Source organism: Microcaecilia unicolor, unplaced genomic scaffold (assembly GCF_901765095.1).
Source record: "Microcaecilia unicolor unplaced genomic scaffold, aMicUni1.1, whole genome shotgun sequence".
NCBI classification, from domain to species: domain Eukaryota; kingdom Metazoa; phylum Chordata; class Amphibia; order Gymnophiona; family Siphonopidae; genus Microcaecilia; species Microcaecilia unicolor.
The window spans coordinates 177,325-192,101 of record NW_021963019.1 but is presented as its reverse complement, the minus strand read 5'-3'; positions in this window follow the sequence as shown (position 1 = coordinate 192,101).

The window sequence follows — 14,777 nt, the reverse complement described above, 5'->3', positions numbered from 1 at the left end:
GGGAGGGGCATGGTGGGTCATGGGTGTGTCTGGGAGAGGCATGGGCAGGTTAGGGGAATGTCTGGCACTTGGCACATGGGTTATAGTATTTACATACTACTACTTATAATTTCTATAGCATTACTAGACATTCGTAGATCTGTACACTAAGGTCCAGATTCTATATATAACGCATAGAAAATCCGTGTGGAAAACATTTCTGCTAGTGCGTATTCTATAAGCAGCACCTAGATTTAGGTGAGGTATATAGAATATGCTTAGTTGATATCCTAGTGCCTAAAATTACGCACCTCCATTTACACCAACAAAATGTGGTGTAAATCCTGGTGCATAGATTTAGGTGCAGAGGGCCGTATTCTATAACAATGCGTGTAAATTTTGAAACCCCCACAAAGCACCCATTTCCCTGCCCATAACCATGCCCCTTTTTGCCTGTGCGCATTAAAATTTAGGCACAGTGATTTACAGAATACAGAATACGCTTAGCGAGTTGTGCTGGTAAATTCTAATTATTTGCCAATTAGTGCTAATTATTGCTTGTTAAGTGCTGTTAACAGTGCTGGTTGGCCTATTAAACCAATTAAGTTACGAGCATTGCTATAGATTATGCTTGGATTTCAGTGCGGGGATAAATGCATATTTATTTATTTATTATTACATTTATATCCCACATTTTCCCCACTGAATGCAGGCTCAAAGTGGCTTACATAAACTGTAGAGGCTACAGTGCAATAAGAACAATTATACAAATTGAGAATGAGATATAAAATAACAATTAAACAGCAAAAACTGCATATCAGACAGTCCCTGCTTTACAGAGCTTACAATCTATTCAAGATAGACAAACAGGACAAATAAGAGATTAGGGAATTACTTATGATGGGAATGATAAAACAGACCTGGACACTCAACAAGTGAATAGGAGTTAGGAGTTAAAAACGGTCTCAAAAAGATGGGCTGTTAGCAGTGGCGTTCCTAGGGGGGTGGGCGGTGGGTGCGGTCCGCCCCGGGTGCACACCGCTGGGGAGGGGGTGCTGTGCGCACCTGTCCGTTCATTCCATGCTCCCTCTGCCCCGGAACAGGTTACTTCCTGTTCCGGGACAGAGGGAGTAAGGAATGAACGAAGGACAGGCGCGCGTGGCACCCCCCCAGCGGTGTGCACCCGGGGGGGGGGGGGTTTCTTTCGTGGGGGGGGGCACTGCACCCGGGGGGCGGGGCGCATCGGCGATCCACCCCGGGTGTCAGCCCCCCTAGGAATGCCACTGGCTGTTAGTCTAGATTTGAATATGGCCAGAAATGCAAAGGTTGCTATTTCAAGTCCCACTGCAACTTTTTGTAATTTTTGCTACTTGTCTTTTTTATTATTATTATTATTATTATTATTATTATTATTATTATTATTATAAAGTGTGAGCTCTCCAGGGACAGGAAAATCTCTGCTGTGACTTCTCTTACCCCATTCAGTGGAAACTGCTCAATTGGTGCACCTTTCTATAACATGGAAGTGCCAAGCACCGGGTCTAAATATGTACATCCATCTTTTTCAGCACGGACGTCCCTTCCCCTTTTGCATTCAGAGCTGGATGTACATCTAGAGTGGAACAAATTGCCCCTTCGATTGAAAAATCAGGCACAATAACCTCTGCGGCTTAAGGAACACTTTTTCTGTCTAGCCTAATATGCATATGTAGTATATGACCTGCCTTTGTTTACAGCTTTGCTTGATTCTGCCTTTTTTAAATGCCTTTGAGGACGTAGTATTTATGTGTATGTTTTCTTGTACTCTGCTCTGAATAAGGGCAGATTATAAATGCTAATAAAAACAGACCTATTTGCCCTCCCTTATCCTGCCCAAATCACAGCAGTTTTAGGAAGTATAGCAGTTTTAGGAATCTATATTCTGGCTTTATAAAATCGATATTTGGACATCCATGCAATATGGATGCCTAAATGCCAGTTTTCAGATGTCCAAAACACAAACAGAGCCTCAAAAATAGGCATCAGTAGTTTTAATAGTGCTTAGATGGATCTGTTCACTAATTCATATATTAATATAGAACATAAGCATTGCCATACTAGGATAGATCAAAGGTCGTTCAAGCCCAGTATCCTGTTTCCAACAGTGACCACCAATCCAGGATACAAATACCTGGCAAGGTCCCAAAATAATAAAACAAATTTTATGCTACTTATCCTGGAAATAACCAGTGGATTTTCCCAAGTCCATCTTAATAATGGCTTATGGACTTTTCTTTTAGGAAATTAGCCAAACCATTTTTTTAACCCTGCTAAGCTAACTGCTTTTATCATATTCTCTTCCAACCAGTTCCAGAGTTTAATTACATGTTGAGTGAAGAAATATTTTCTCCGATTCATTTAAAATTTACTACTTTTAGCTTCATTTCATGCCCCCTAGTCCTAGTATTTTTGGAATTTAGTAGGACATTACCTCCTATCCCATGACTTTCTAATTTCCTCAGGAGTCTTTCATGATGTACTTTGTCAAATGCCTTTTGAAAATCCAGATACACAACATTAACCAGCTCACCTTTATCTACATGTTTATTCACCCCTTCAAAGAAATGTAGTATATTGGTGAGGCAAGACTTCCCTTGACTAAATCTATGTTGGCTTTGTCTTATTAATCCAGGGCTCAGTAATTTTGTTCTTTATAATAGTCTCTACTATTTTGCCCGACACCAACGTCAGGCTCACCGGTCTATAATTTCCTGAATGACCTCTGGAACTCTTTTTAAAAAACTGACATTACATTGGCCACCCTCCAATCTTCTGGTACCATGCTTGATTTTGGAAATGGTGATGATTATATATGTTTACAATTCACAACTGAGAAACCAATATCCTTTGAATGTGTGAGCAGAAGCTTGTATAAAACATTTTTTTAGCCTTGAAAGTGGTATACATATATGTTCTGGATGATTTCTGTTTGATTTATTTGTGAAGAGGCTGATGGGCTAGCAGGTGCCATGGTGGATGATAATAGAACAATACAAATAGGATCAAATTACCATAGAATATAGCTAAATATTGTACAGGAACTACAGGAGTTATTGAAAAATAGGGAGGAAAAGACCTCATCAAGACCCAGACCACTAAATTAGGAGTTCACACATTTTTTGTTTGCCTTTCAATGTGGTCGGTCAAAAAGTCATCATTGGTCAACAAAAACCTCCCTTACAAAAAAAATGGGACGATCCAATAATCGTCCAAAATTGTATTTACTCTTGATAGTACCTCCCCAACTATGAAAACATTCTATCATTTAAAGAAAGAAACACTTAACTTTAGGTGCACAGTTGGATCGCATCAGCCAATGATGACTTTTTGACCGATCACATTGAGAGGCAAACAAAAAAAGTGTGAACTCCTAATTTAGTGGTCTGGGTCTTGATGAGGTCTTTTCTTCCCTATTTTTCAATAACTCCTGTAGTTCCTGTGGATTATAATAAAAAACAACCATAGAAAAAATTATTTGTTGAATTAAGTGATTATCATTGAATGCTGTAAGCATTAATCAGGACATAATCAGGATGTGTATATTGTGCCATTTAAGTATAACTTTTCAATTGTTAACTTATAGAGATAGAACCAATGTGCAGAAATCCTCAGATAATCAAATTCTATTTTGTATGTTGGTAAGCCACTCATTATTTTAAAGTTACTGTTGACTTCTTATTCATATTTATAATTGTTATGGTATTATTACTATTATTATTAACAATTATATATTATTTTATTGTGGTATTTATGTGTTTTATCATTTGTTGTTTATAGTTTTTACCCCTGATGAAGATGTATCAAAACATGGCCATGTCGCGGTTTTGATGCTTATATCTAATAATAAAGGTCACTGGATCCAGTGTTTCCCCCATCTCTTATTGGAGTGAATCTTTGCCTCTATTTTGTTTCCTGAGTATATATAGGGGTCAGAGTCTGGCTGGCATTACTACAGTCAATAATACCCATGCATTACCAGTAAGACGATATATTTTTACTGAAGGTAAGGTGAGTGCATTGCCAGCTTTTTAAAAACCAGTCTAAGACAGTATTTACTAAATGCGTAACATCTTTTATTATGTACCACGTTAACACGTATCAAAAAGAAGAGTTTAAAATGCTTTAGATCCTTTCACTTCCTAAATAAAACATAAAAGCCATGATACTACTGAAAATCCACCCTGGTGAATACTCTTTCATTAGTGCCAAGCTAGTGGTACCAACTGGATTAGCTCATTTAACCTGTCTTCTGCTCAAAGTACCCCCGCCATTTAGCTGCAGGGGTGGATGTGTTCAGACTGCGCTATTAATCTGTTTCAAAATGCCATAACATTTCCATGAAGAACTTCCCAATTTTTTTCCCCCAGAAATTAAATGTCTGTGTAAAGGTCTTTCCCTCCTGCTGAAACTAATTGAAATGAGATTTGGTTTATCTTTATGACACACAGAAATGGGAATGAGTTTCATAATAATAACAATAATGATAACTCTATGGATTTTAGGACGAGTAGTTAATAATTACAATAATGTGCGGAGATTAGACAAGACTAATGCAGCATAAACATACCATTTATATTTACTGAGACGAGAGGCTTGCTAAGACAGAAACTATATGTTCTGTGTTCTATAGGGCTACTGTTCATAAGGTGTTTCTCTGTCTTTTAGACAGCTGTTTTCCTGGAGCAGACAGTGGGAAACATCCTCATAACAGGTGCTGTTACAGCTGAAGAATTCACCCCTAACATGGTATCAGTTCATAATTTGCAATACTAGTGCATTAATCACAATTTCTAGCTTCTAAGGACTTGCGACAATAGACCTTCCTGCTCTGACTGGCATTGAAAAGTCATTGCAATGTAATTATGACCTGACTTTTCCTTGCTTTTTTTTTTTTTTAATCTTTCCTGTTTCTGCCTTTGTTTTTGTCAATGTATCTATTTCTTGGATTTATACACTTTTAAAAAGTAAAGCATTGTGGCCATACTTTTTGTTTTCTTTGCCATGTCTGTTCTTTCATTATTTGTATTTTATTCATGCAATCTGAATTGATCTGATGCCTTCCTGGGGTTCTGATGAACAGCAATGTGACAGGGTCAGATTTGCTTAGATCTATGATGGTGGGAGAGGCTCTGTAGGCAGTTTGATGAACTTTAAGCACTCGTATCACCTCAAACCTTAAATATAAAACACAATAAACAACTGAGGGACTCTTTTACAAAGGCGTGCTGAAAAATGGCCTGCGGTAGTGTAGACGCGTGTTTTGGGTGTGCACAGAATAATGTTTCAGCGCACATGTAAAAAAATGCCTTTTTAAAATATTGAAATTAAAATTGCCGCATGTCTGAGACCTTACCGCCAGCCATTGACCTAGCGGTAAGGTCTCACGTAGTAACCGGGAGGTAATGACCTATGTTCGGCAAATGCCACTTGGTGCGCATCCGATATGCGCGTCTGAAAATAAAAATTCTTTTTCGGATGCACGTATCAGACGCGCGCCAAAAATGAAATTACCGCAAGAGCCATGTGGTAGCTGGGCGGTAACTCCGTGTTGGCACCCATTGGCATGCATTGAGTGCAAGTAGATGCTTACACAGCTTAGTAAAAGGGCCCCTAAGGTCTTAATCATTTTGGTGTTGCTGTAACAAGTGAATTCTCTAAAAATATTTGCAGCTTCTGTCCTCATTAGTATCTTTCTGTCCTTTCTCTGCAATTCACCATCAACAACCCCCACCAACTACATGCTTCTACAAAATCCTTAGTTGGTGAGTTTCAGTGGCATAACCTCAAAACAAAAAGAGCCTGCACCCACTTTACTAATTCAGAATGCTGCAGTATGACTGATAGATGGTTGCAAGTGGCGTGATCACATCACACCCTTCCTGCGAAATCTGCATTGGCTACCAAGGCCGAATTTAAAACTGTAATCTTTGATCTTCAAAGCTCTGAAGCAAAATTGGCCAGAGTACCTATAGAATAAGCTGGTCATCTATGGACCTTTGAGGCCTCTAAGATCATCTCAAGTAGCAGCACTGTCGGTACCCTCGCCAAAGGAAATTGTACAATCTGACACTCACCAGTGAACCTTTTCAAGAGTAGTCCACACATTCTGGAACTCTCAGAGCGGCTACACCTTACTCAAGCCTGGTTCTTCTCCCAAGCCTTTAATGCTGTGTACGTCTAGTGGCGCTATAGAAATGATAAGTAATAGCAGTAGTAACTGACTAACCTCTCACTTTGCTTCTGGACTAGCTTGCTGAACAGCTTGCAGCCAAGACCAGTTCATCATACCTCATTCAACTGTACACATAATTTGCCTTCAGTTTAGCTACCCACATACTTATGGCCAAGGACTTTGTATTACCCATCTTGTCTCGTCTATGTGTTTCAACTGCACTTCTCCCCTTGGTTGTTTCATTTGTAATGTGCTGACATTGTATGATATCTGTGTTATACAGTGGTGGAAATAAGTATTTGATCCCTTGCTGATTTTGTAAGTTTGCCCACTGACAAAGACATGAGCAGCCCATAATTGAAGGGTAGGTTATTGGTAACAGTGAGAGATAGCACATCACAAATTAAATCCGGAAAATCACATTGTGGAAAGTATATGAATTTATTTGCATTCTGCAGAGGGAAATAAGTATTTGATCCCTCTGGCAAACAAGACCTAATACTTGGTGGCAAAACCCTTGTTGGCAAGCACAGCGGTCAGACGTCTTCTGTAGTTGATGATGAGGTTTGCACACATGTCAGGAGGAATTTTGGTCCACTCCTCTTTGCAGATCATCTCTAAATCATTAAGAGTTCTGGGCTGTCGCTTGGCAACTCGCAGCTTCAGCTCCCTCCATAAGTTTTCAATGGGATTAAGGTCTGGTGACTGGCTAGGCCACTCCATGACCCTAATGTGCTTCTTCCTGAGCCACTCCTTTGTTGCCTTGGCTGTATGTTTTGGGTCATTGTCGTGCTGGAAGACCCAGCCACGACCCATTTTTAAGGCCCTGGCGGAGGGAAGGAGGTTGTCACTCAGAATTGTACGGTACATGGCCCCATCCATTCTCCCATTGATGCGGTGAAGTAGTCCTGTGCCCTTAGCAGAGAAACACCCCCAAAACATAACATTTCCACCTCCATGCTTGACAGTGGGGACGGTGTTCTTTGGGTCATAGGCAGCATTTCTCTTCCTCCAAACACGGCGAGTTGAGTTCATGCCAAAGAGCTCAATTTTTGTCTCATCTGACCACAGCACCTTCTCCCAATCACTCTCGGCATCATCCAGGTGTTCACTGGCAAACTTCAGACGGGCCGTCACATGTGCCTTCCGGAGCAGGGGGACCTTGCGGGCACTGCAGGATTGCAATCCGTTATGTCGTAATGTGTTACCAATGGTTTTCGTGGTGACAGTGGTCCCAGCTGCCTTGAGATCATTGACAAGTTCCCCCCTTGTAGTTGTAGGCTGATTTCTAACCTTCCTCATGATCAAGGATACCCCACGAGGTGAGATTTTGCGTGGAGCCCCAGATCTTTGTCGATTGACAGTCATTTTGTACTTCTTCCATTTTCTTACTATGGCACCAACAGTTGTCTCCTTCTCGCCCAGCGTCTTACTGATGGTTTTGTAGCCCATTCCAGCCTTGTGCAGGTGTATGATCTTGTCCCTGACATCCTTAGACAGCTCCTTGCTCTTGGCCATTTTGTAGAGGTTAGAGTCTGACTGATTCACTGAGTCTGTGGACAGGTGTCTTTCATACAGGTGACCATTGCCGACAGCTGTCTGTCATGCAGGTAACGAGTTGATTTGGAGCATCTACCTGGTCTGTAGGGGCCAGATCTCTTACTGGTTGGTGGGGGATCAAATACTTATTTCCCTCTGCAGAATGCAAATAAATTCATATACTTTCCACAATGTGATTTTCCGGATTTAATTTGTGATGTGCTATCTCTCACTGTTACCAATAACCTACCCTTCAATTATGGGCTGCTCATGTCTTTGTCAGTGGGCAAACTTACAAAATCAGCAAGGGATCAAATACTTATTTCCACCACTGTATAAATGTTCCTTCATGCTGCCTATTATGGTGTATCATTTGTATTCTGCCTACATTTATCATATTTCTTTTACATAAACGCTCTACTGTACTGTTTTAATATGTCTATTTCTGATACCGTATCATGTCATTGCTATTACTAGGATGCAATTTGCCCATCTCCAAGTTTACCTCATTGATTGTATTTTATGCTTACATTTGGTAATTTTACTACATAACTTACATTAACACACGTAAGTTATTAAGTCCAGCTATACTGGTTGCACATCTCCTTGGGTAAATCTCTTCATGATGGCAGTTAATTAATCACAATAAAAAATAGGATAAATAAATAACTAAAATAAAAAAAATTCAGAGCCCCCAACAGCAATTTTGAACATTCTCCAAAACTAAGGTTGGGGTGGGGGGGGGAGGGCTACGAGATGATCTGGGAGTGTCTGCAAGTAGGTCCCCTTCTTTATTTGATATGGATGTTTTTTTCCTATATCTGCCTAGATCTGTAGTGAGTAAGTACAACAGAATGTTGAAATAAATACATTAGGCTCTCCTGCACTCTAGGGGCTGCTTGGGCAGAGTTTATGCCTCTAATGGTTTTGCCTGTACCAAATTAATAAGGGTGAACAGTGGGAGTCCAAGGGATCTTATGATTTATCACCCAGCATTTTCTTGGATTCAACATAAAGTCCTAAAACTTCAACAAGCAGAATTTTTTTAACCTTTCTTTAGCTTTTGATCACTTACATTTCTGTTTGCCCAAAAGTGCAGAATTTTCCCCCAACCTTTTTCAGAATCAATCGAATGAAGTTCTTAGAATTCAATATTAGTATCCTGTAAAGGGCAAATTATGATTTGTGTCTAAATATTAGAACCATTCCAAAGACGATGAAGGTCAGAGATCTAGGGAAAATGCTTGGAGCTTTCTAGTAATGAGGAATTAAGATTAAATAAGTAAATAAATAAACATGTCTCTTTCTTGATCCATAAGTTGCTGCAAGCCCTCATGTTTTCTGCATGTCTGTCCCAGAAACTTTTTCCAGCATTGTCAATAAGAGCAAACTGATTGGTCACAGTATTCTTTTGATGTGAATGATCAAGGTAGTCAGTTAATCTATTGTCTCACTACCCAGGCTTGCAACACTTTCTCCCCAGTATGGGGTGAAGTCCAGAGGAGTCGAATGGTCCACACCATCCCCTTCGCTATGGTAGCAGCCACTTCAAACACAGTTTCATGAATAGAAGCCATTTGACCCTTGACCAAAACCAGCATCTACACTGGCAGACAGAGAATCGGAGTAATTTGTATCATTGCAGTTACTTACTAGCTGCATAACAGGGAGGTCATGACTTTATGTGATGATTATTGCCCCTGGCAACCAAACTTCAATGTACCATCAGTTTCCAAATACTTTCACTTAATAAATGTAAGATTATAAACAAGGCCTTATTGTTGAGATGTAACAAGGCCGATTATCTATGCTGAGCGGAAGATGACATAACGTTGCCGGCAAGAACCTTTCATAGAAAAAAAAGAGAAGCTGCTGGTAAATGCCTTTAATAATGTTGATTGAATGAATCATATTGATCTCTGACTACTTTAAACAGTGAGAAAAGGCACGTTTGTGTAAGATCACTGTTGTTTTACTATTGAAAGCAGGCTGTTGTCTGTCACAGTTTGCTCTGCACACCAAAATTCTAAATTCTAAAATCAATGTTACCATTGTTGACTCAAACAGCACACTCTTCCATCAGACAATGCAAAGCATTCCACAATACAGATACTCGCTGATACATACAGATTTGATTGTAAGAAACATTGGGTTGTTTTTCCTTCTCAATGAAAGAGTAGCTTGTTCCTGGAAGGAGACAATGATGTGTCTGCATGCCTGTGAACCTTCGTGAGCCCACTGCAATAACTCAAGCCTTTGATTTGAAAACTGTTTAGTGCGTCTTCCTCCACATCTGCAAATACCTCGACTTTCCCTTGATGCTGGCCAAGAGTTTGTTGGTGACTAAAGGTTTTCCACTCAAGGCAGAAAAAAAAAAAAGTTCGGCACATATGTAAGTTTTGCTATTTGGCTTTTGTTTTTTGAATTAAAATAAAGGTTTCCTTCTCTCGTGTCACAATCTATTAGCCACTGGAAAACATGGTATCACTGCGCCTTTCCCTTCACCCCATGCAATTGTAGCAGATTTGACGGTGTGTGCAAACTAACACAGGCAGTGCTCTGTGACTGCGTCACCTGCAATCAGGGTGTCCTGCTGCTCAGATTAATCATGACAGTAGGCAATATTTTCAGCATTATTGGAAGAGAAATCTAATATTTTGGGACATCAGGGATCTCTGAGCTGTTGTCCATCAAACTGAGAGCTTTCATTTTCTACTCCTTGGATGGGTAACCATAAGTTTTAACTATTTCAGAGACCTAGAAAGGATCACTTTCCTTTGATAGGGAGAATCTTATGGAGCCATGTGCATTGTGTCACCCCTGTGTGCTCGTGCTGCTGCAGTTATACCAAAATCTTCTCACTGCTTTGCTATGAGGTGAATTATGCCTGCATCTTGTGTACTCTTAAGGGTCCTTTTACTGGTGCACTTATGGATTTAGTGTGCATTAACAATTAGCATACACTAAATGCCATGCAGTTCATAGGAATATAATGGGCTGTATGGCATTTAGTGCATGCTAATCATTAGCGTGCACTAAATCTGTTAGCACACATTAGTAACACACTAACAGGCCCACTTAATTAGGGGTAGGAAGAACACGCATGATGAAAAACTCTACTGAAAATGTTGGTATCACTGGAAAGACAGGATTTTACCGATTATGATTATCACAATGAACTCAAAAAAGTCTCAGGTCCTATTAGAAAGTCCTTGCTGTCTGATAACACCTGGACTATGGGCACAATTTTCATCCTCTTACCACAATTATTATTCTGCTCATCTCTGATTTTCACATTCTGACTCTTTATTCATCTCCTAAAACAGCGAACATGATCAACATCAAAGCCAATGGAGAAATCTGTAAATATGCATGATCTGTCCTGAATTCCCATAAGATAAATATGTACTGAATGCAGTTTTACAGGACTATGTGCATTTGGTAAGACTGCCAAGAGGCATAGATCAGGGCTATTCGGCGAGGCCAGTTTTTTTAGTCATTCAGTTAATGCAGATTATTTATATAACCAAAAATGTATACAAACTCCTTCTATACTGACTTAGGGCTCTATTTACTACGATGCATTAAATAGGCACATTAGCTATCATATTAGTTTTAATGCAATTTATTTATTTGTTTGAGAAAGCTTATTATCCATCAATCCAAGAAAATTATTTCCTCTGGATTTAATGCACTGTGGTAGCTGAGTACCAGAGTTCAATAAACAGCTGGATCTAGATGTTAGCAGTGGTAATGTCTGTGTGTCACCGAATACAGGAATATATATTCCCTAATTACCCAGGCTGTATTCTTTAAAGGGTTAACTAGCTCCAAGTGAAGATCTCTTTCCTTGGAAGATCAAAACCCCTCAAACAAGATGTCCTCTCTGTCCTTCTGGAAGATCCTCTACCCTCCAATAAATGGACCATTGTAGCCCTGTCCCATCTATAAACCTCACTTATACCCCATATCTCTGTGATCCCCTTCAAGTCCCCCTTCCTTCTTAGTCAAAACAAAGGGGAACCTTGGGTGAGCAAGTACCTTTTTGTGTCATGGCATTGGAAGATACAGAATGATTGGGCATTGTCCTGCCTGGAAGACCCTTCAGCTGCCATTTGATAAGAGCAAGATCTGGTGGGAGGGGGACCTGGAAGGAGCTGTAGGGAAGTTTATTTTTGGAGTATTTGGGTGGGTGTGAAGTTCATGGCTAGGCTTGTGGGGCTATGATGGATCATCTGTAGGGGAAGTAGGAGCCAGGAGATTACCTGGCTGATCTTATTGTAAACCATTCTTTGGCTTTCTCTGGTATATAAATTACAATACCGTATTGTGTGGTATTGTGCATTGCCTCCTTTTGTAAGATCTATGAGGAATTTGGGAGACCTTTAAAAAGACTTTGAAGACTATTTTATTCCTTCAGTGAGAATTTGAATGATATATGATGTTAGATTTTTAGTTTGTTGGTTATTTGGCTCATTATTTAAGCTGTTTTTAATGTTTTGATATATCTCTGTGTGTTATTACTTATGTTTTTCCTTGTTCTCTGCCAAGAATTGTAGATTGAGCCGATAAAGAATTTTTAAAATAAATAAATAGAAACATAGAGACATGGAAACATGATGGCAGAGAAAGGCCAAATGGCCCATCCAGTCTGCCCATCCTCCATAACCACTAACTCTTCCTTTTCCTAAGGGATCCCATGTACCTGTCCCATGCTTTCTTAAATTCTGACACAGTCCTTGTCTCCATGACCTCCACCGGGAGGTCTTTCCATGCTTCTTCCACCTTTTCTATGAACGAATACTTTATTAGATTCCTCCTAAGCCTATTTCCTTTTAGCTTCATTGTATGCCCCCTCATTCCAGAGTTTTCCTTCATTTGAATAAGGCTCACTTCTTGTATGTTAATGCCCCTGAGATATTTAAACATCTCTATCATATCTCCTCTGTCCCTCCTCTCTTCCAGCATATACATGTTGAGATTCATGAGCCTGTTCCTATATGTTTTATGTCCAAGACCACTTACCAATTTCATAGCCGCCCTATGGACTAACTTCATCTTGTGTATTTCATTCTCTAGGTGTGGTCTCCAGAATTGCACACAGTACTCTAAATGGGGCCTTACCAGAGAATTATACAAGGGCATTATCACCTCTTTGTTCCTGCTGGTCATCCCTTTCCTTATGTACCCAAGCATTCTTCTGGCTATGACTGTCGCTTTTTCTACCTGTTTGGAAACTTTAAGGTCATCAGACACAATAACCCCCAAGTCCCTCTCTTCCTTTGTACACAGAAGCACTTCACCCCCTATATTGTACCGTTCCCTTGGATTCTTGTGACCCAAGTGCATGACCCTGTATTTTTTAGCATTAAATCTTAGTTGCCAAATATTGGACCATTCCTCAAGCTTTATTTGTCCTTCCTCATGTCATCCACACCTTCCGGGGTGTCCATCTTGTTCCAGAATTTGGTATCATCTGCAAAAAGACAAACCTTTCCAGACAGCCCTTCCGCAATATCACTCACAAAGATGTTAAGAAGAGCCGGCCGTAGGACCGATCCCTGCAGTACTCCACTGATAACATCCCTATCTTCAAAGCAAGCTCCATTTACCACTACCCTCTGTCTCCTTCTGTTCAACCAATTTTTACCCAATCAGTTAGTCTAGGTCCCATACCAAGGTTACTCAGTTTATTTATGAGTCGCCTATGCGGAACCATGTCAAAAGCTTTGCTGAAATCTAAGTACACCACATCTAGTGCCCCTCCCACATCCAAATGTTTGGACGTGGGAGGGGGCAAACGTGGAGGGGCATTTTCAAAAGGACATCAAAGTCAGAAATTGGAACATTGTGCTCATAACATCCTCCCCAAAAAGTCCATCTCATAGCCATTTTCGAAGAGGAAATACATTGGTGTTTTCTGTTCAAAAATACGCGAGAACATCCAAAATGAATGGCTATTTTACAAACTGAAATGTCTAAATTATGAACGCCAAAAAAACAGGGACATGGGCATCTGTCTGGCAGCATTTTTCATAAATGGCCACAAAGAAATCCTTGCAGAGCAGAAGGGCAGTCTAGCGGTCAGTGCAGTGGACTGTAAATCAGGCACCCAGGTTCATATCCCCTACAACTCTTTTATTCTAAATGCTGAGAACCTCCAGGAATAGGAAAATACATACAGTACCTTACTGTACCCTGGAGGTGACTGAAACAGGTCTAAAGAAAAACATTCTTCTTTTTAGACTTGGACGTTTATTCCCATTTGATTATCTCTGTTGGATGTCCTAATTTTGGGCCCTCTCTAGTCCTGCCTAAAACATACCTACAACATGCCCCTTTGCCATTTGGACATCCACATTCTAAAAGTGAAAGGAGTGGGAAAGTCCTTCCACAGCAATCAAGCAAGCAGCAAACAGGGTGGAGAGATGTTCCAAAGAGCGAACGTAAGTCAAATGTCTTCCAAAAGGTTTATCTCATTAGAAAGTCACATAAATTTAGATGTTTTTGGCCGATGGACGTTTTTGGCCATTTTGAGATGTCTTTGTGCTTTGAAAATGAGCCTCTATTATACTCTTCTTCTTTAAAAGAGGGGAGAAAGCAATGTTTTCAACTGGGTTAGTGTTGCACATATTGTGACAGTAATGAACCTCACTCTTAAGCCAGTGTATGTTGCATAAGATTTCAATTTGTTAAATTTAAACTTCTTTCTGGAGGTCATAGAATCGAACGTGTAAGGGCAACTTATAAAAGTGTGCTTGGAAATTAGTTTTGATCAGCCCTGTGGTGATATTTCAGTATTGTTATGCCACATCTTATTTATTTATTTACAAAGCTTATAACCCGCCAAATTGCTATCGGTCAAAGTGGGGCATAATCAAACATTTTCAATAAACAAAAACATAATGATGCACAAACTCAGAAGTAACAGAACAGACAGAAGATAATACAAGGTTAGCAAAAATAAGCACTTCTAAATAAATAGGCCTTAAACCTATCAAAATCACCATCGTCATCTGCATTACATAACGCAACTGGTAGCATGAAC